Here is a 20,765-nt window from a genome sequence, read left to right as displayed (position 1 = left end):
GCGGCCTGGGCCTCAGACCCCGCTTCCCTCCTAGGAAGAGAGAAGGAAAGTTGGTGGCTGGCCGTGAGCTGCCTGAGGCGCGGACTCCTTTAGTAATTATTTGCTGAGCACTTTCCATGACCCCAATCCAGCACTCGGTGCTGGGCCCCAAAATCACCTGGTTGCGTGGGGTAGGGATGAGCCATACCTATCCTGGCCCAATAGTCAAAATACGTAGGTGATGGTCAAGAGTGTGGGACTCAGGGCTGGCCCTAACAGTTAGGGGAAGAACAGTTCAGTCACTCAGTCGTGTCCGACTCGTTCGACCCCATGAAACGCAGCATGTCAGGGCTCCCTGTCCATCACCAACTCCCGCAGTTCACCCAAACTCATGTCCATTGAGTCGGTGATGCCATGCAACCATCTCATCCTCTGTCGTCCCCTTCTCCTCCTGTCCTCAATCTTTTCCAGCATCAGGGTCTTTTCAAATGAGTCAGCTCTTCTCATCAGGTGGCCAAAGTATTGGAGTCTCAGCTTCAACATCAGTCCTTCCAATGAACACTCAGGACTGATCTCCTTTAGGATGGACTGGTTGGATCTCCTTGCAGTCCAAGGGACTCTCTAGAGTCTCCTCCAACAGCACAGAACAGTTCAGGCAGAAGCAAGTGCACAGGCCCTGAGGCAGGCAGGCACTGAGGGAGCAGTGACCAGAGAGGTGGGAAGTGCCTAGAAATTGCTGGACAGGTTGGGTCCTGCAGTTGCCCCGGTTACTGTCCCTTCACTAGACTCCGGCAAGGCAATTCTTTCAGAATAGCATCAGTGGAGGCAGATTCGAGTGGAAATCAGGCTCAGACAAACTGGGGGAAGCGTGATGGTGGAGACAAGTGGGCTTGCAGGAGGGCAAGGCCAGGCCAGAACCTGCCTCTGAGTCCTCCCTGAGGAGCCAGCCTGTCCAGAAGAGTATGGCAGGGCATGATCTTACTCCCCAGTAAGCTGGTGTCACATTATACCCTTAACCCCTGTGTTCTTTGCCACCGTCTACAGCATCTCACCCTTTCCAATCTGGACCACTAGAAATTGTCTATATTCTGGCTTTGCAGACAGCATACCTGCCTGCAAACAGCCATCCTTACTGCCTCTTCACTTGCCAAACTCCATGCTTGCACAGGACTCAACCTCCAACCTTCGGGTATTACCCCCAAAGCCACTTCCTGGGGAAGTCTTGTAGCAGGATCACGCCGATCTCTTTCTCCATCTTCACAGGTTCCATTTGGGAACAAGACAGTTGTAATAGTTGCACATCATCAATGTACTTTATGCCACTGAATCATATACATAAAAAGAGTCGAAATAGCAATCTTATGTATTTTACCATGCATATAACAATCACACTTTGATGAGTCTGTCCCTTCTGACCTCTGATCTCAACACTCAGCTCCAACCACACAGGCTGACCCATTTGTTCCCACCTCATAGCCTTTGCACTTGCTTTTCCTTCTGCCCAAAACGTTCTCCTACCTCTCTTTCTGACTCCTCTTCTTTCACGTTTCAACATGAGAGAATCACAAAGACATGAGGTCCAAACTGTTTACATCACCGCCCTGTCTGCTGCATCTCACCTGGGGCCTGCTACACAGAGGGCACTCAGTGAGTAAAAGGACAACTGCTTGAAGATGATGCCAGTTCTGTAGGCTACAAGATGAGGTTTGAGGTCTATTACTTTTTAAAACGGAGAAGGCCATGGCACCCCACTCCGGTACTCTTGCCTGGAAAATCCCATGGACGGAGGAGCCTGGTGGGCTGCAGTCCATGGGGTCGCTAAACTTACCTATTTATTTTTGGCTGTACTGAGTCTTCATTGCTGTGTGGGGAGTTTTTCTAGTTGCTGCAAGCGGGGACTACTCTCCCATTGTGGCACTCGGCTTTTCAGTGCTGTGACTTTTATTCCAGAGCACAGTCTCAATAGTTGTGGCACACAGGCTAAGTTGCTCCATAGGATGTGGGATCATCCAGGACCAGGGATCAAACCAGTGTCTTCTGCATTGGCAGGCAGATTCTTTACCACTGAGCCACCAGGGAAGCCCCTTCTATTACTTTTTAAACCTTTTTAAAAAAAAAAAAAAAAAAACACTGTGTTAAAATTCACATATCACACCCATCAATTTATCTATTTTGAAGAGTGAAATCAATGCCATTTCATACATTCACAATGTTGTACAATCACCAATTCATCTAATTCCAGAACAGTTTCATCACCCCAAAAGGAAACTCTGAATCCGTCAGCACTCTCTCCGTTCCTGCTTCAACCAGCCAGTGGCAACAACTGATCTGTTTTCTGTTTCTGTGAACTTTTAAACCTTTTCATGGAGCCTTATGATATGTAGAGAAAAGCATACACATCACATGTACAGTGAGCATCCATGGTAACCAGCTCTGATAGCAAAATACAGAAGGGTCTTTTCCAATGAGTTGGCTCTTACAATCAGGTGGCCAAAGTATGGGAGCTTCAGCTTCAGCACTGGTCCTTCCAATGAATATTCAGGGTTGATTTCCTTGAGAATTGGCTGGTTTGATCTCCTTGCAGTCCAAGGGACTCTCAAGAGTCTTCCCCCACCCTAGAATTTCAAAGCACCAATTCTTTGGCACTCAGCCTTCTTTATGGTCCAAATCTCTCGCTGTCTAGCTTTGTCATAGCTTTTCCCCCAAGGAGCAAGGATTTTTTAACTTCATCCACAGTGATTTTGGAGCCCAAGAAAATAAAGTCTGTCACTGTTTGCGGTTTTTCCCCTTCTATTTGTCATGAAGTGATGGGACTGGATGCCATGATCTTAGTTTTTTGAATGTTGAGTTTGAAGCCTGCTTTTTCATTCTCCTCTTTCATCCTCATCAAGAGGCTTTTAAGTTCCTCTTCACTTTGTGCCATTAAGAGCTGTATCACTGTATTGTTATGTAGGAAGTTAGGCATCAGCAACTAGGAATGGCCTAGCCAAAAACCATGCAAGCTGATCGCTAAACCCCATCCCAGACACACCCAGGAGATCTCACAGATATGTTACAAAAATAACCACATGTATGGCAAAACCAATACAATATTGTAAAGTAAAAAAAATAAATTTTTTAAAAAAGAAATTTTAAACAAAAAAATTAAATAAATAACAGAAAAAAAAAAAAAAAATAGTAATAACCACAGGCTTTTCCAGCTCCTGCACAGGCGCCATCAGCACACAGTGAGTGGATACAAACTAACCACTGAGGTTTCTCCCACTCTGGCAAAAGCACCCTTGATGCACAGCTGTGTCCTCAAGTAACCTTAGGCAGCTAGGAGTACCTTAAGGGCTCATAAATATTCTACACATACATACATCTGATTATAACAGACTGAATTATGGGAAAGACATGTGCAATAGAGCCTGTAAGTGCTCAGTCCACTCCCACCTATATGAATATGTAAAAACCTCTATTTTGCATGAGCCCAGTCACGCCCCCTTCCCTGATTGGCCTTGAGCATATGCCTCTTTGCATTTTTGCACAGGGCAGAACCAAGAGGAGAAGATAAGGGATATAAAAAGGAGAAAGGCAGAATCAAGTTTTTTTTCTCTTGGCCCCCAAAATCATTGTGGATGGTGACTGCAGCCATGAAATTAAAAGACAATTGCTTCTTGGAAGAAAAGCTATGACAAACCTGAAAATGAAAGTGTAAAAGTATCAGTCACTCAGTCGTGTCCAACTCTGAGACAGCATGAACTGTAGCCCTCCAGGCTTCTTTGTCCACGGGGATTCTTCAGGCAAGAACACTGGAGTGGGTTGCCATGCCTTCTTCCAGGGGATCCTCCCAATCCAGGGATTGAACCCAGATCTCCCGCATTGCAGGCAGATTCTTTCTGGTCTGAGCCACCAGGGAAGCCCAAGAATACTGGAGTGGGTAGTCTACCCCTTCTCCAGGGGATCTTCCTGACCCAGGAATCCAACCGGGGTCTCCTGCATTACAGGTGAATCCTTTACCAACTGAGGTCCAGGGAAGCCCATGACAAACCTAGACAGCTTATTAAAAGCAAAAAAAACACTTTGCTGACAAAGGTCCATATAGGCAAAGCTATGGTTTTCCTGGTTTTCCCAGTAGTCATGTACAGATGTTGGACCATAAAGAAGGCTGGGCTATGAAGAACTAATGTTTTGAATTATGGTGCTGGAGAAGACTCTTGAGAATCCCTTGGACTGCAAGATCAAACCAGGCAATTCTAAAGGAAATCAGTCCTGAATATTCATTGGAAGGACTGAGGCTGAAACTGAAGCTCCGATACTTTGGCCACCTGATGCAAAGAGCCGACTCACTGGAAAAGACCTTGATGCTGGGAAAAATTGAGGGCAGGAGAAGGGCGCAACAGAAGATGAGCTGGTTGGATAACATCACTGACTCAAGGGACATGAGTTTGAGCAAACTCCCGGAGATGGTGAAGGACAGGGAAGCCTGGCATGCTACAGTTCATGGGATCGCAGAGTTAGACCCGACTTAGCAACTGAACAACAAAAAAGGGATTATGGTCAGTCCTTCAGTGTCAGTCAGCTCCCATGTCTCAGAAGTGTCCTACCTGCTGCCTGTTTAAGAGAGGATCTGTCTGCTTGAGCTGTAATTAGTCTGTCATTCCAAATATCATCTCCGTACCTGAAGTTGTTGATATGTGTCCCAGCAATCTTGATTCCAGCTTATAATTCATCCAGCCTGGCATTTCGCATGATGTACTCTGCATATAAGTTAAATAAGCAGAGTGACAATATACAGCCTTGTCATACCCCTTTCCTAATTTGGAAAGTCTATTGTTCCATGTCTGGCTGTTTCTTCTTGACCTGCACACATGTTTCCCAGGATACAGGTAAAGTGGTCTGATAGTCCCATCTTTTTAAGAATTTTCCACAGTTTGTTGTGATCCACACAGTCAAAGGCTTTAGCATAGTCAATGAAGCAGGTATTTTTCTGGAACTCTCTTACTTTCTCAATGATCCAACAAATGTTGGCAATTTGATCTCTGGTTCCTCTACCTTTTCCAAACCCAGTTTGTACATCTGGAAGTTCTAGATTCACGTACTGCTGAAACCTAGCTTGAAGGATTTTGAACATTACCTTGTGAGCATTTGAAATAAGCGCAGTCATGCAGTAGTTTGAACATTCTTTGGCATTGCTCTTCTTTGGGAATGGAATGAAAACTGACCTTTTCTAGCTCTATAGCCACTGCTGAGTTTCCCAAATTTGCTGACATATTGAGTGAAGTACTTCAACAGCATCATCTTTTAGGATTTGAAATAGCTCAGCTGGAATTCCATCACCTCCATTAGCTTTGTTTGTAGTAATTCTTCCTAAGGCCCACTTGACTTCACACTCCAGGATGTCTGGCTCTAGGTGAGTGACCACACCATCATGGTTATCTGTATCATTGAGATCTTTTTCAGATAGTTCTGTGTTATCTTGCCACCTCTCCTTTTTCTCTTCTGCTTGTTAGGTCCATACCATTTCTGTCCTTTATCGTGCCCATCCTTGCATGAAATGTTCCCTTGATTATCTCCAATTTTCCTGAAGAGATCTTTAGTCTTTACCATTCTATTGTTTTCCTCTATTTCTTTGAATTGTTATTCACTTAAGAAGGCTTTCTTATCTCTCCTTGCTATTCTCTGGAACTCTGCATTCATTTGGGTATATCTTTCCCTATCTCCCTTGCCTTTCGCTTCCCTTCTTTTCTCAGCTATTTGTAAAGCCTCTTCAGACAACAACTTTAACTTCTTGCATTTATTTTTTAGGGATGGTTTTGGTCACTGCCTTCTGTACAATGTTATGGACCTGCATCCTATTAAGTGTCCAGTTAAGAAGACACACCAGGGAGTTCCCTGGTGTCCTAGTGGTTAGAATTCTGGGCTTCCACTGCCGTGGTCCCAGTTCAATTCTTGGTCAGGGCACTGAGATTTTACAAGCCACAAGGAGTGGCCAAAACCAATTTTTTTTAAAAAGGTGGGGGGAAGGACACCAGACAGCTTGCTGTGATCACCGTGAAGAGGTCATGTGACCATAAAGCCATACAGCAGCCTCCTTCAAGCCAAGAGAAGGGGCCTCAGAATGAAACCTACCTTGTGGGCATCTTGTTTTTCAATTTCTCAGCCTCCAGAATTGTGAGAAACAAATTTATGGCCTTGGTCTATAGTATTACTATTTTGTTTTTGTACCTAGAACCGACTAAGACAGATGACAAACTTCCCTCTGCCTCACTCTCATAAAAGTGTATGTGAATTAATATTTAGAGTCCACCCAAATAACTCAAAATAATTTCCCCAATCCCAGGTCCCTAATCACAATTTCCAAGATCCTCTTTCCTGATGAGGTAACACTTATGGTTTCCGAGGATTACGTCATATAGATCTTTGGGGGCACCCTTCTGCCTACTGCAGCCCCCATTTCACAGATGGAAAAACCGATCCCAGCGCGTAGACCATGTCGTCCAGGCTCCGACAGTCCTGGGGAATTTCTGGCCCCCAGGGAGGGCAGGGAGGGAAAAGATAGGAGATATCCAGAGCCCACAGCTTTAGCTCTTTCTCTGCAGTTAGGAACCAGGGGTCCTGGGACAAAGGATTTCAGGGAAAGCTCCAGGTGAGCTTGGAGAACTTGGTTATGTGTATTTATTTATTTTTCTCTATTTTTTGGCCGTGTCATGGGACATGAGGGAACTTAGTTCCCCAACCAGAGATGGAATCTGTGCTCCTGCAGTGGAAGCACACGTGTGGAGCACCCAGAGGATGACTGGAAGCTGTTAAGACGACACAGAAGCCAAACCTAATGATAGGACTCGCGCATCAAAACAACCAACCACTGTCATTGACTGACTGACACACAATGAATCCACCCTATCCACAGTTAAGTGAAAGTCACTTAGTCATGTCTGACTCTTTGCGACCCCATGGACTATATGGTCCATGGAATTCCCCAGGCCAGAATACTGGAGTGGGCAGCCATTCCCTTCGCCAGGGGATCTTCCCAGCCCAGGGATCGAACCCAGGTCTCCCACATTGCAGGTGGATTTTTTACCAGTGGGTAGCCTATCCCTTCTCCAGCAGATCTTCCAGAACCCAGGAATCGGACCAGGGTCTCCTGCATTGCAGGCAGAGTCTTTACCAGCTGATCTACCAGGGAGGCCCAAGTGTTCTCAAAAAAGAAGAGTCACCTGGAGAAGAAAATGGCAACACAGTCCATTATTCTTGCCTGAAGAATCCCATGGACAAAGGACCCTGGTCGGCTATAGTCCATGGAGGTCACAAAGAGTCGGACACGACTTAGCAACTAAAACAACAATGTGTGTAATGTATACTTCTTACTGTTGTGCGTGGCACCCCACTCCAGTACTCTTGCCTGAAAAATCCCATGGACGGAGGAGCCTGGTAGGCTACAGTCCGTGGGGTCACAAAGAGTCGGACACGACTGAGCGACTTCATTTTCACTTTTCATTTTCATGCATTGGAGAGGAAATGGCAACCCACTCCAGTGTTCTTGCCTGGAGAATCCCAGGGACGGGGGAGCCTGGTGGGCTGCCGTCTATGGGGTCGCACAGAGTCGGACACGACTGAAGCGACTTAGCAGCAGCAGCAGCAGCAAAGCGAATAAAAGTCTTTCTGAAAATGTTATAGCTTAAAATTTTTTTAAAAAAAGAGTCAGAAAAACAGGGCCATCTGCCACCACATGGTGCTGCTTCTACAGCATCTCCTCACTGAGAATGCAGACTGATGCTGTCTTCCTAAAGGAAACTGTGTTTCAGGGCAACACATGGTCCCAGTCCTTGATGAGATAATTAAATGCTAGAATTCAGAAAACATCATTTCCCAGGCGGTAATGAGTCTGGAGCAGGCCCGAATACATGCCGTATACACTGCAAGGTGAACAGCAGTGGGGACGTGACTGAGAGGAGCTAGCCGCCACTGCGCCCCCTTAGGAGCAGCAGCAGAAGAACCTACATGGGACGCGATAGCACTCATATCCTGCCAGCTGTGAGGGGTTCCAGCCAACAACATTTGGCCCGAAGCCCAGCAAGTCTTTAAATCACATTTTCCATCCATGGGAGCTGAAGGGGGTGTTGGAGGCAGGGAGAGAGGCCATCTGGATGGGGCAGGTCCTGCCAGAAGCCAGAATCCACTGTCCCCACCCATCCTCATTGAGGGGGCTGTAAACCTCCAGCCAGACGCCCAGAGCAGCGACTAGCTGGGGCTGGAGCGGAAATGGACACAGACTGCACAAGGAAGTTTCTCCTGTTATCTACTTTTTTTTAGCCACACAGTGAGGCACCCTGATCTTAGTTCCCTGACTAGGGATTGAACCCATGACCCCTGCAGTGGAAGTAGGGTATCTTAATCACAGGACTGCCAGGGAATTCCCGTGAAAGAAGCTTCTAGGTAGAGAGAAATGTTTTAAAACTGGATTGTGGCAATGGCTGCACAATATGAAGCATATGTGCTATGGGTGTACTTTATGGCATATAAATTATACTTCAATACAACTGTTGAAAAAGGAGAGAAGGTCCAAAGAAGATATACAAATGGGCTTGGAGAATAAGCACATGAAAAGACATTCAACATCATTAGTCATTAGAGAAACACGAGTCAAACCATGGTGAGATACTGATTCACACCCACTTGGGATGGTTTAAAAAAACAATTAAAATAAGAGCTTCCCTGGTAGGCCAGTGGCTAACACTCCGAACTCCCAATGCACGGAGCCTGGGTTCAACCTCTGGTCAGGGAACTAGATCCCACATGCCCCAACTAACACCCAGTGCTGCCAAATAAATAATGAATAAAACAAACATTTCTTTCTATGAAAATAACAGTATTGGCAGGGATATGGAGAAATTGGAACCCTCCTGCCTTGCTGGTGGGAATGTAAAGTAGTGTAGTCACCCTGGGAAAAAATTGGGCATTTCTTCAAATGGCTAAAGATCGACTTAGCACTTTGATCCAGCAGTGAACTACGTATGCATCCAAAGGAACTGAAAACGGTGTTCAAACAAATCCTGGTAGAGCACTGTCCACAGCAGCATGATTCACAATGGTCAGAGGTGGAAACAACCCAAATGTCCACCGAATGATGAATGGATAGATAAACGTGGTATTTTCATACAATGGAGTCATAACCATAAAAAGAAACAACAAGGCACTAGTATGTGCTCCAGCAAACATGAACCTTGAAAACATTATGCTAAGTGAAAAAACTCAGATACGAAAGACAACATATAATATAATGTCATTTACGTGAAATATCCAGAATATGCAAATTCACAGAAACATACAGCAGAGATTATTCATTGCCAGGGGCTGGAGAGAGGGGAAAATCGAGAGCTATTGGAGGAAAATATTCTGGAATTAAATGGAGGTGTGATTATGCAACACTGCAACTATATTAAAATCCACTGAATTGTTCACTCTAAAATGGTTACTTTTTGTGTTATGTGAATCACCTTTATTTCAAAAGAAGAGGTGAGGCTTCCAGGTCAGTAGGGAGCAAAGGACCTAAGCAATCCTGAGTGGGTCCCAGGCAGGGACAAGCCAGCCTTCAGGGCTGTCTGTGGACAAACGGTGACGTGGGGATGTGGAGGAGACACGCTAAGAAGTAAGGAAGCTTCCGAAGACAGGCAGCGAAGAAACCATCCTCGTTTTTAAAAGATGAATCCTAAAGTTAAAAGAATTAACCAAAGACATACAGATGGCCGGCAGGCACAGGAAGATGCTCAACATGGCTAATTATTAGAGAACTGCAAATGAAAACTACAGTGAGGTATCACCTCACAGCAGCAGAATGGCCATCATTAGAAAGTCTGCAAATAATAAACGCTGGAGAGGGTGAGGAGAAAAGGAAACCCTCCTACACTGTTGGTGGAAATGCAAGTTGGTGCAGCCACTATGGAGAACAGTATGAAGGTCCCATAAAAAACTAAAAACAGAGTTGCCATGTGATCCAGCAGTCTCACTCTTGGGCATATATCTGAACAAAACCATAAATCAAAAAGACATACACAGGTATCTTCTGGTTGCCCAGTGGTTACGATTCCATGCTTCCACTGCAGGGGGCAAGGTTTGATCCCACATGCCACACAGCCGGAAAAAAAAAAAAAAACAAAAAACAGATATATGCACTCTAGAGGTCACAGAAGCACTATTTACAATAGCTGAGACATGGAAACAATCTAAATGGCTGTTGATATAAATGGCTAAAGAAGATGTAATACATATATATAATGGAATATTACTTGACCATAAAAAAGGAATGGAATAATACCATTTGCAGCAACATGAATGGACCTAGGAATTATCGTAATAAGTGAAGTAAACCAGAGAAAGACAAATACCATATGATATCATTTATATATGGAAGCCAAAACATGACGCAATGAACCTATCTATGAACAGAAACAGATACACAGACACAGAGGACAGACTTGCGGTTGCAAAGGGTAGGAGAGGCAAGGACCAAACTTGTGTCTCCTGCACTGGCAGACGCAAACTAGTACATATAGGATGGATAAACAACAAGGTGAGCTTCCCAGGTGGCTCACTGGTAAAGAATCCACCTGCCAATGCAGGAGACGTGAGTTCGGTCCTTGGGTCGGGAAGATCCCCTGGAGAAGAAAATGGCAACTCACTTCAGTATTCTTGCCTGGGGAATCCTATAGACAGAGGAGTCTGGTGGGCTACAGTCCATGGGGTTGGAAAGAGTCAGAAATGACTGAGCAACTAAATCAGCAATCAGCAGCAAACAACAAGGTCCTACACAGGGAACTATATTCTATATCCTGCGATTAAACCATAATGGAAAAGAATATTTAAAAAATGTATACATGTGTAACTGGATCACTGGGCTGAACGCCAGAAATTAACACATTATAAACCAACTATACTTCAAGAAAACTAAAATGAAAATAAAACAGAAAGAGAAGAGTTAGCCAGCATCTTAAACATGAAATGGGCAGAGTGGAGGGGAGGAGGGCTCAGTGGGCCTCAGCCTCCATGGACATAGCAGGAAGATAGGCTGGAAGTGCAAGCCTGGGGGTTCAGCAGCAGTCACCCATGTTAGCAGGGAAGTGCTCCTCAGACCTGAGGCCAAGGGCACAGCTTCTGTAAGGAAAACAAGGAACAATCCAACAAGACAAAATTCACAACATCTGGGTGGCGGGCACAGCAGCCCAACCAAAGCTATGGCAACCTCATATGGTGCAGTTTCACTGCTATGAAATGTCCAGCACAGGCAAGTCTACAGGGATGTTAGATCTGCAGTTGCCTGGAACAGGGGTGAGATCAGAGACTCACATGCAAGGATGGAGGGATCTCAGTGGAGGTGAGAGAAATGTTCTAAAGCAGGAGGATGCTAAAGAAAGTGCAAGTGAAAGTCGCTCAACTGTGTACTCTTTGCGACCCCATGGACTATACAGTTCATGGAATTCTCCAGGCCAGAATACTGGAGTGGGTAGCCATTCCCTTCTCCAGGGGATCTTCCCAACCCAGGGATCGAACCCAGGTCTCCCGCATTTCAGGCGGATTCTTTACCAGCTGAGCCACAGAACGGTAAATTGACTAAAAATGACTGGGTCATATGTGCACATGACATGGAGAATTTATCAGAGACTGGTGTTCAGAGGTAGGAAAGATTGACACTGGGTCCCTGTGTTAGGGTGCCAGGAACTTCCAGCCCCAGGTCAAGGAGGAGCAATGGAAGGGAGGGGAAGTCACTGAGGAACATTGGTTAAAACAAGCATTTTAACCTAGCCTCAAGGGATGCGTTAACCCAAGGGTGGAACAGGAGGCCATCAGGACAGATTTACCTAGGTGTGACAAGTCCAGTGGCTTTCCCATTACCTACAAGCTTTATTTTAAAGGCTTCCCTCATAACTCTTTGTAGGGCTTCCCTTGTGGCTCAGCTGGTAAAAAATCCACCTGCCATGCAAGAGACCTGGGTTCGATCCCTGGGTTGGGAAGATCCCCTGGAGAAGGGAAATACCACCCACTCCAGTATTCTGGCCTGGAGAATTCCACGGACTGTATAATCCATGGGGTCACAAAGAATCAGATACAACTGAGAAACTTTCAGTTTACTTTTAAAAAATTTTTATTTTTACTTGAAAAAAGTTTTTTAGTTTATTAAAAATAGAACAAAAAATAAAGAGAAGACAAGAATACTTGGTAGCTTGAGAATGTGAGTGCTTCAGTGTGTGTTCTATTGTTTTCTGTGCTTCTTGTTTTCTTTTTTTAACTTTGGAAATTAATCCAAGGGCCCAGTAGGGGACCCAGGTGCGTTGACCTTGGGGAAGCAACAGTGGTGAAACTGGAGGGAAGGGGAAAGGGCACACCTATTGAAAGAGTAACATAGCCCGAGGGCAGAACTTAAACCGGTTAGAACCAAATGAATGTGTCCAAAATGGCAGACAAGGCAACTTGACTAGTTCCTGATCCTTAGTATATTACTCAGTGTAATACATGAGTATTGTAACACATTAGTATTGCAACAGATGAGTATTATAACACATTAGCAAGCTGACACACCCAGAGACACCATGACAGTTCCAAGGGGATCATCAAGAACCAAAAAGTTGGCATTGACACAATTCCAGGTGTTCAAGCTGGATTTAGAAAAGGCAGAGGAACCAGAGGTCAAATTGCCAACATCCCTTGGATCATCAAAAAAGCAAGAGAGTTCCAGAAAAACATCTACTTCTGCTTTATGAACTACATCAAAGCCTTTGACTGTGTGGATAACAATAAAATGTGGGAAATTCTTCAAGAGATGGGAATACCAGACCCCCTGACCTGTTTCCTGAGAAATCTGCATGCAGCTCAAGAAGCAACAATTAGAACCGGACATGGAAAAATAGACTGGTTCTATTTTCTAAATTGGAAAAGGGGTACATTAGGGCCGTATATTGTCATGCTGCTTATTTAACTTATATGCAGAGTACATCGTGAGAAATGCCAGGCTGGATGAAGCACAAGTTGGAATCAAGATTGCCAGGAGAAATATCAGTAACCTCAGATATGCAGATGACACCACCCTTATGGCAGAAAGCGAAGAACTGAAGAGCCTCTTGATGAAAGTGAAAGAGGAGGGTGAAAAATTTGGCTTAAAACTCAACATTCAGAAAACTAAGACCATGGCATCCGGTACCATCACTTCATGGGAAATAGATGAGGAAACTGTGAGAGACTTTATTTTCTTGGACTCCTAAATCACTGTAGATGGTGACTGCAGTCATGAAATGAAAAGATGCTTGCTTCTTGGAAGAAAAGCTATGAACAACCTAGACAGCATATTGAAAAACAGAGACTTGACTTTACCAACAAACGTCCATCTAGTCAAAGCTATAGTCTTTCCAGTAGTCATGTATGGATGTGAGAGTTGGACTATAAAGAAAGCTGAGCGCTGAACAATAGATGCTTTTGAACTGTGGTGTTGGAGAAGACTCTTGAGAGTCTCTTGGACTGCAAGGAGATCCAACCAGTCCACCCTAAAGGAAATCAGTCCTGAATATTCATTGGAAGGACTGATGCTGAAGTGAAAACTCCAATACTTTGGCCACCTGATGAGAAGAACTGACTCAATGGAAAAGACCCTGATACTGGGAAAGATTGAAGGCAGGAGAAGGGGATGACAGAGGATGAGATGTTTGGATGACATCACCAACTCGATGGACATGAGTTTGAGTAAACGCTGGGAGTTGGTGATGGACAGGGAGGCCTGGTGTGCTGCAGTCCATGGGGTCACCAAGAGTTGGACACAAATGAGCAACTGAACTGACACGATTCCTGGAAATCTCTGCCCCTTCCCCAAAATAGTTGGAATAATCCTCCTACTCATTAGCCTATAAAATTACCCAACCCATAAAAGCTAACCACATACATTTCGAGGCTGCACTCACCCTGTGCCATGGCGCACACTCTATGGACTGTGTTTCTCTCTGAATAAATCCACCTCTTACCTACCTCCTTGTCTCCCACTGAATTCTTCCTGTCATGAGACACAAAGAACCTGAGCCTCAGAAAGTCCAGACACCTGGTAAGTGATTCTAATTAAAAGATCATGGGTTCAAGTCCCAATCCTCAGTGCTCAGCTTTCTTTGTAGTTCAACTCTCACATTCATACATGACTACTGGAAAAACCATAGCTTTGACTGGATGGACCTTTGTTGGCAAAGTAATGTTTCTGTTTTTTAATATCCTGTCCAGGTTGGTCATAGCTTTTCTTCCAAGGAGGAAGCATCTTTTCATTTCATGGCTGCAGTCACCATCTGCAGTGATTTTGGAGATCAAGAAAATAAAGACTCTCACTGTTTCCATTGTTTCCCCATCTATTTCCCATGAAGTGATGGGAACAGATGCTATGATCTTAGTTTTCTGAATGTTGAGTTTTAAGCCAACTTTTTCACTCTCCTCTTTCACTTTCATCAAGAGGCTCTTCAGTTCTTCTTCACTTTCTGCCATAAGGGTGGTGTCATCTGCATAGCTGAGGTTGTTGATATTTCTCCTGGCAATCTTGATTCCAACTTGTGCTTCATCCAACCCAGCATGTTGCATGATGTACTCTGCATATAAGTTAAATAAGCAGGGTGACAATATACAGCCTTGATGTATTCCTTTCCCAATTTGGGACCAGTCTGTTGTTCCATGTCTGGTTCTAACTGTTGCTTCTTGACCTGCATACAGATTTCTCAGGAGGCAGGTCAGGGGGTCTAGTATTCCCGTCTCTTGAAGAATTCCCCACAGTTTGTTGTGATCCACATAGTCAAAGGCTTTAACGTAGTCCATAAAGCAAAGGTAGATGTTTTTCTGGAACTCTCCTGCTTTTTTGATGATCCAATGGATGTTGACGATTTGAACTCTGGTTCCTCTGCCTTTTCTAAATCCAGCTTGAACATCTGGAAATTCATGGTTCACATACCGCTGAAGCCTGGCTTGGAGAATTTTGAGCATTACTTTGCAAGCGTGTGAGATCCCACACCGGGCACAGCCCATGTCCACCAGGATAGGGCTGAGCTTGGAGACCTGAATGCTGGGCTTGGAGACATGATCACTGGGCTTCCCCTTGATGGTGGCTGCCACAGCAGGAAGTTGGAGCTCCCTGGATGAGCTGGGAGGAGAGGCTGAGGCTTCTGACTCCTGATACAAACTGTGCAAACTTCCCTAGATGCCAAGTGGTTAGGGCTCTGTGCTCTCACGGTGGGGGGCATTGGTTTCATCCCTTGTCAGGGAGCGAGGACCCCACAAGGCATGCAGCACAATCAAAAAATAATTAACATTAAGTAAAACAAAACTTCTCCTCACCGCCGCCCCTGACCTGGTCAGAAGGGGCGGCGGTGAGGAGATACCCCTCGTCCAAGGTAAAGAGCAGCGGCTGCGCTTTGCTGAAGCAGCCGTGAAGAGATACCCCACGTCCAAGGTAAGAGAAACCCAAGTAAGACGGTAGGTGTTGCAAGAGGGCATCAGAGGGCAGACACACTGAAAGCATAATCACAGAAAACTAGTCAATCTAATCACACTAAGACCACAGCTTTGTCTAACTCAATGAAACTAAGCCATGCCCGTGGGGCCACACAAGACGGGTAGGTCATGGTGGAGAGGTCTGACAGAATGTGGTCCACTGGAGAAGGGAATGGCAAACCACTTCAGTATTCTTGCCTTGAGAACCCCATGAACAGTATGAAATGGCAAAATAATAGGATACTGAAAGAGGAACTCCCCAGGTCAGTAGGTGCCCAATATGCTACTGGAAATCAGTGGAGAAATAACTCCAGAAAGAATGAAGGGATGGAGCCAAAGCAAAAACAATATCCAGTTGTGGATGTGACTGGAGATAGAAGCAAGATCCGATGCTGTAAAGAGCAATATTGCATAGGAACCTGGAATGTCAGGTCCATGAATCAAGGCAAATTGGAAGTGGTCAAACAGGAGATGGCAAGAGAGAACATCAACATTCTAGGAATCAGCGAACTGAAATGGACTGGAATGGGTGAATTTAACTCAGATGACCACTATATCTACTACTGCGGGCAGGAATCCCTCAGAAGAAATGGAGTAGCCATCATGGTCAACAAAAGAGTCCGAAATGCAGTACTTGGATGCAATCTCAAAAATGACAGAATGATCTCTGTTCGTTTCCAAGGCAAACCATTCAATATCACAGTAATCCAAGTCTATGCCCCAACCAGTAATGCTGAAGAAGCTGAAGTTGAATGGTTCTCTGAAGACCTACAAGACCTTTTAGAACTAACACCCCAAAAGGATGTCCTTTTCATTACAGGGGACTGGAATGCAAAAGTAGGAAGTCAAGAAACACCTGGAGTAACAGGCAAATTTGGCCTTGGAATACGGAATGAAGCAGGGCAAAGACTAATAGAGTTTTGCCAAGATAATGCACTGGTCATAGCAAACACCCTCTCCCAACAACACAAGAGAAGACTCTACACATGGACATCACCAGATGGTCAACACCAAAATCAGATTGATTATATTCTTTGCAGCCAAAGATGGAGAAGCTCTATACAGTCAACAAAAACAAGACCAGCAACTGACTGTGGCTCAGATCATGAACTCCTTATTGCCAAATTCAGACTGAAATTGAAGAAAGAAGGGAAAACCACTAGACCATTCAGGTATGACCTAAATCAAATCCCTTATGATTATACAGTGGAAGTGAGAAATAGATTTAAGGGACTAGATCTGATAGAGTGCCTGATGAATTATGGACGGAGGTTCGTGACATTGTACAGGAGACAGGGATCAAGATCATCCCCATGGAAAAGAAATGCAAAAAAGCAAAATGGCTGGGGAGGCCTTACAAATAGCTGTGAAAAGAAGAGAAGCGAAAAGCAAAGGAGAAAAGGAAAGATATAAGCATCTGAATGCAGAGTTCCAAAGAATAGCAAGAAGAGATAAGAAAGCCTTCCTCAGCGATCAATGCAAAGAAATAGAGGAAAACAACAGAATGGGAAAGACTAGAGATCTCTTCAATAATATTAGACATACCAAGGGAACATTTCATGCAAAGATGGGCTCAATAAAGGACAGAAATGGTATGGACCTAACAGAAGCAGAAGATATTAAGAAGAGGTGGCAAGAATACACAGAAGAACTGTACAAAAAGATCTTCACAACCCAGATAATCACAATGGTGTGATCACTCACCTGGAGCCAGACATCCTGGAATGTGAAGTCAAGTGGACCTTAGGAAGCATCACTATGAACAAAGCTAGTGGAGGTGATGGAATTCCAGTTGAGCTATTTCAAATCCTGAAAGATGACGTTGTGAAAGTGCTGCACTCAATATGCCAGCAAATTTGGAAAACTCAGCAGTGGCCACAGGACTGGAAAAGGTCAGTTTTCATTCCAATCCCAAAGAAAGGCAATGCCAAAGAATGCTCAAACTACCGCACAACTGCACTCATCTCACACGCTAGTGAAGTAATGCTCAAAATTCTCCAAGCCAGGCTTCAGCAATATGTGAACCGTGAACTTCCAGATGTTCAAGCTGGTTTTAGAAAAGGCAGAGGAACCAGAGACCAAATTGCCAACATCTGCTGGATCATGGAAAAAGCAAGAGAGTTCCAGAAAAACATCTATTTCTGCTTTATTGACTATGCCAAAGCCTTTGACTGTGTGGATCACAATAAATTGTGGAAAATTCTGAAAGAGATGGGAATACCAGACCACCGGACCTGCCTCTTGAGAAATTTGTATCCAGGTCAGGAAGCAACAGTTGGAACTGGACATTGAACAACAGACTGGTTCCAAATAGGAAAAGGAGTACGTCAAGGCTGTATATTGTCACCCTGCTTATTTCGCTTATATGCAGAGTACATTATGAGAAACGCTGGGCTGGAAGAAGCACAAGCTGGAATCAAGATTGCCAGGAGAAATATCAATCACCTCAGATATGCAGATGACACCACCCTTATGGCAGAAAGTGAAGAGGAACTAAAAAGCCTCTTGATGAAGGTGAAAGAGGAGAGTGAAAAAGTTGGCTTAAAACTCAACATTCAGAAAATGAAGATCATGGCATCTGGTCCCATCACTTCATGGGAAATAGATGGGGAAACAGTGTCAGACTTTATTTTGGGGGGCCCCAAAATCACTGCAGATGGTGACTGCAGCCATGAAATTAAAAGACGCTTACTCCTTGGAAGGAAAGTTATGACCAATCTAGATAGCACACTGAAAAGCAAAGACATTACCTTGCCAACAAAGGTCCGTCTAGTCAAGGCTGTGGTTTTTTTTCCAGTCGTCATGTATGGATGTGAGAGTTGGACTGTGAAGAAAGCTGAGCACCGAAGAATTGATGCTTTTGAACTGTGGTGTTGGAGAAGACTCTTGAGAGTCTCTTGGACTGCAAGGAGATCCAACCAGTCCATTCTGAAGGAGATCAGCCCTGGGATTTCTTTGGAAGGAATGATGCTAAAGCTGAAACTCCAGTACTTTGGCCACCTCATGTGAAGAGTTGACTCATTGGAAAAGACTCTGATGCTGGGAGGGATTGGGGGCAGGAGGAGAAGGGGACGACAGAGGATGAGATGGCTGGATGGCATCACTGACTTGATGGATGTGAGTCTGAGTGAACTCTGGGAGTTGGTGATGAACAGGGAGGCCTGGCGTGCTGCAATTCATGGGGTCGCAAAGAGTCGGACACGACTGAGTGACTGAACTGAACTGAAAACAAAAACTGTATGACTGTGTTGGGTTGGGGGGAAGAGTCTGCTTCCCAGCTCAGTCAGGTTGCTAGAAAAGCCAGCTCCATGAAGCTGTAGGACGAAGTCCCTGTTCTCCTGTTGGCTGTCTCCCACGGTTCTTCTGAAAATCAAGAGTCCACTACCACCACCCACACATTCCTCACCACATGGCCCTCTGCCTTCAAAACCTTGGAGTCCTCCTACTTCGAGTATTCTTCTACCTTTAAGAACCCTTATGACAAACTATGACAAACCTAGACAACGTGTTAAAAAGCAGATAAATCACTTTGCTGACAAAGGTCTGTATAGTCAAAGCTTTAGTTTTTCCAGCATTCATGTATGGATGTGAGATTTTCACCATAAAGAAGGCTGAGTGCCAAAGAATTGATGATTTTGAACGGTGGTGCTGGAGAAGACTCTTGAGAGTCCCTTGGACTGCAAGTCAGTGCCAAAGGAAATCAACCCTGAATATTTACTGAAAGGACTGAGGCTGAAGTTGAAGCTCCAATACTTTGGCCACCTGATGTGAAGAGCCAACTCATTGGAAAGGACTCCGATGCCAGGAAAGATTGAAGGCAGGAGGAGATGGGGATGTCAGAGGACAAGATGGTTGGATGACATCACCGACTGAATGGACATGAGTTTGAGCAAGCTCCAGGAGATAGTGAAGGACAGGGAAGCCTGGCGTGCTAGAGTCCATGGGGTCATAAAGAGTCACAACTTAGCCACTGAACAACAACAAAGAACCCTTATGATTCCCTAGGGCCCATCCAAACAATCCAGGACTATCTCCTTATCTAGTCAGCTGATTAGTAACCTTAATTATACCTGCTATGTACTATGAACTATTAGAATTCTCACTTAATGCCCCCAAATCCTGTGGAATCAGGCAGTCCAGGGCAGCTTTGGCAGTTCCACTCCTGTTTAGGTTGCAGTGGCAACAGCTGTCAAGACACAGGACATAGGTGAGCCACTGGTCTCACAGGTCTCGAGGTGGGCACAGCAAGAGGCCTGTGAAGCCAGTGAAGCATGATCAGTGATAAAAACTGGGGACGAGGTTGGACAGAAGAGATCCAGGGAGTTGGGCAGGCCATTGTTGAAGGACTCAGATTCTTAACAAGGACAATGAGGCCATGAGACTGGGATTTTAATTAGCTTCCTTGGGGCCTGGGCCACGGAATGCTCCCTTCCCTGCTTTGAACACAGCCGCTCAGTAGCTGCCTAAGGCAGGAGGCAGGGGCTCTGGTCTTATCCTCAAACTGGAGCTGAGAAGTCGGCCCCTCCCACTCTGGACTCCGAGCCTGCCGCACAAAGCATGGGGCCCACTGCGCATCACCTCCCTCTTCCTTCAGCCCCCATGAGTAGAGCCTAAGGCCCGGCCGGTCCACATCCAGTGGGCCTGGCTCCCCCGGGGCCCTGGACAGCCAGGCCCAACTCAAGGTCCTCGGGGGTCCAGGCTGTTTCTCTGCCCGGACAGTTCTTCCGACAGATTTTGGGCTCTAAAGTGCCTCTTTGGATTCTGACTGCTCACCACCTCCCAGCTAGACGCCAAGACCCGTCTAATCGCCTCTACCGCCTTTATTTTCTGAGCGTTGGCGCGGAGTGTGGCCTGCTGAAAGCACTCTGAACATTCCCTCCTCACACCCCTCCCTGGGGCAGGTGCGCCTCCTGTAGGGGCATCGAGTCCGGGTGCCTCACCTTCTCCCTGGGCCAAGGTAAGGTGGTGCCCGTCTGTTCCCACATTCCACTCGCAGCCCCCAGGCCCACATAGGTGGAGGCCTGGGGTGTCCTCATCTACAAGAGGAATTTTGACCTGCCGGGACCCGCCCCGGGCTTGGGAGTCCACCGCCCTCCCACCCTCACCCAGCCTCACCTTCTCCCGCCCGACAGCACATGCGAGGGCCGTGGCCTACAGATTGACAGCGCAGGCCCCGCCCCCGCCCCGTCGCTAGGGCGAAACTGCGTGGTTGCCCCGGCCCCCTGCGACTTTGGCCGGAAGTGCGACCTGGCGGCGGCGACTAGTCTCCATGGAAACGCCGGAAACGTGCTCTGACCGTG

The 20,765-nt window shown here is 45.7% G+C and overlaps 1 long non-coding RNA gene across 1 annotated transcript; it reads right to left on the bottom strand.

The window, feature by feature from the left end:
• Positions 1-1,324: 1,324 nt before the first annotated feature.
• Positions 1,325-20,712, bottom strand: LOC123330338. The gene is made up of 2 exons (XR_006546193.2): positions 20,581-20,712; positions 1,325-2,082 (listed from the first exon to the last, which is right to left on the bottom strand). It is a non-coding gene; the product is annotated as an uncharacterized LOC123330338 (long non-coding RNA).
• Positions 20,713-20,765: the final 53 nt, after the last annotated feature.

This window comes from Bubalus bubalis, chromosome 18, assembly GCF_019923935.1.
Source record: "Bubalus bubalis isolate 160015118507 breed Murrah chromosome 18, NDDB_SH_1, whole genome shotgun sequence".
NCBI lineage: Eukaryota > Metazoa > Chordata > Mammalia > Artiodactyla > Bovidae > Bubalus > Bubalus bubalis.
The sequence above is the reverse complement of the archived record's forward strand: the minus strand, read 5'-3'. Positions and strand labels throughout refer to the sequence as shown.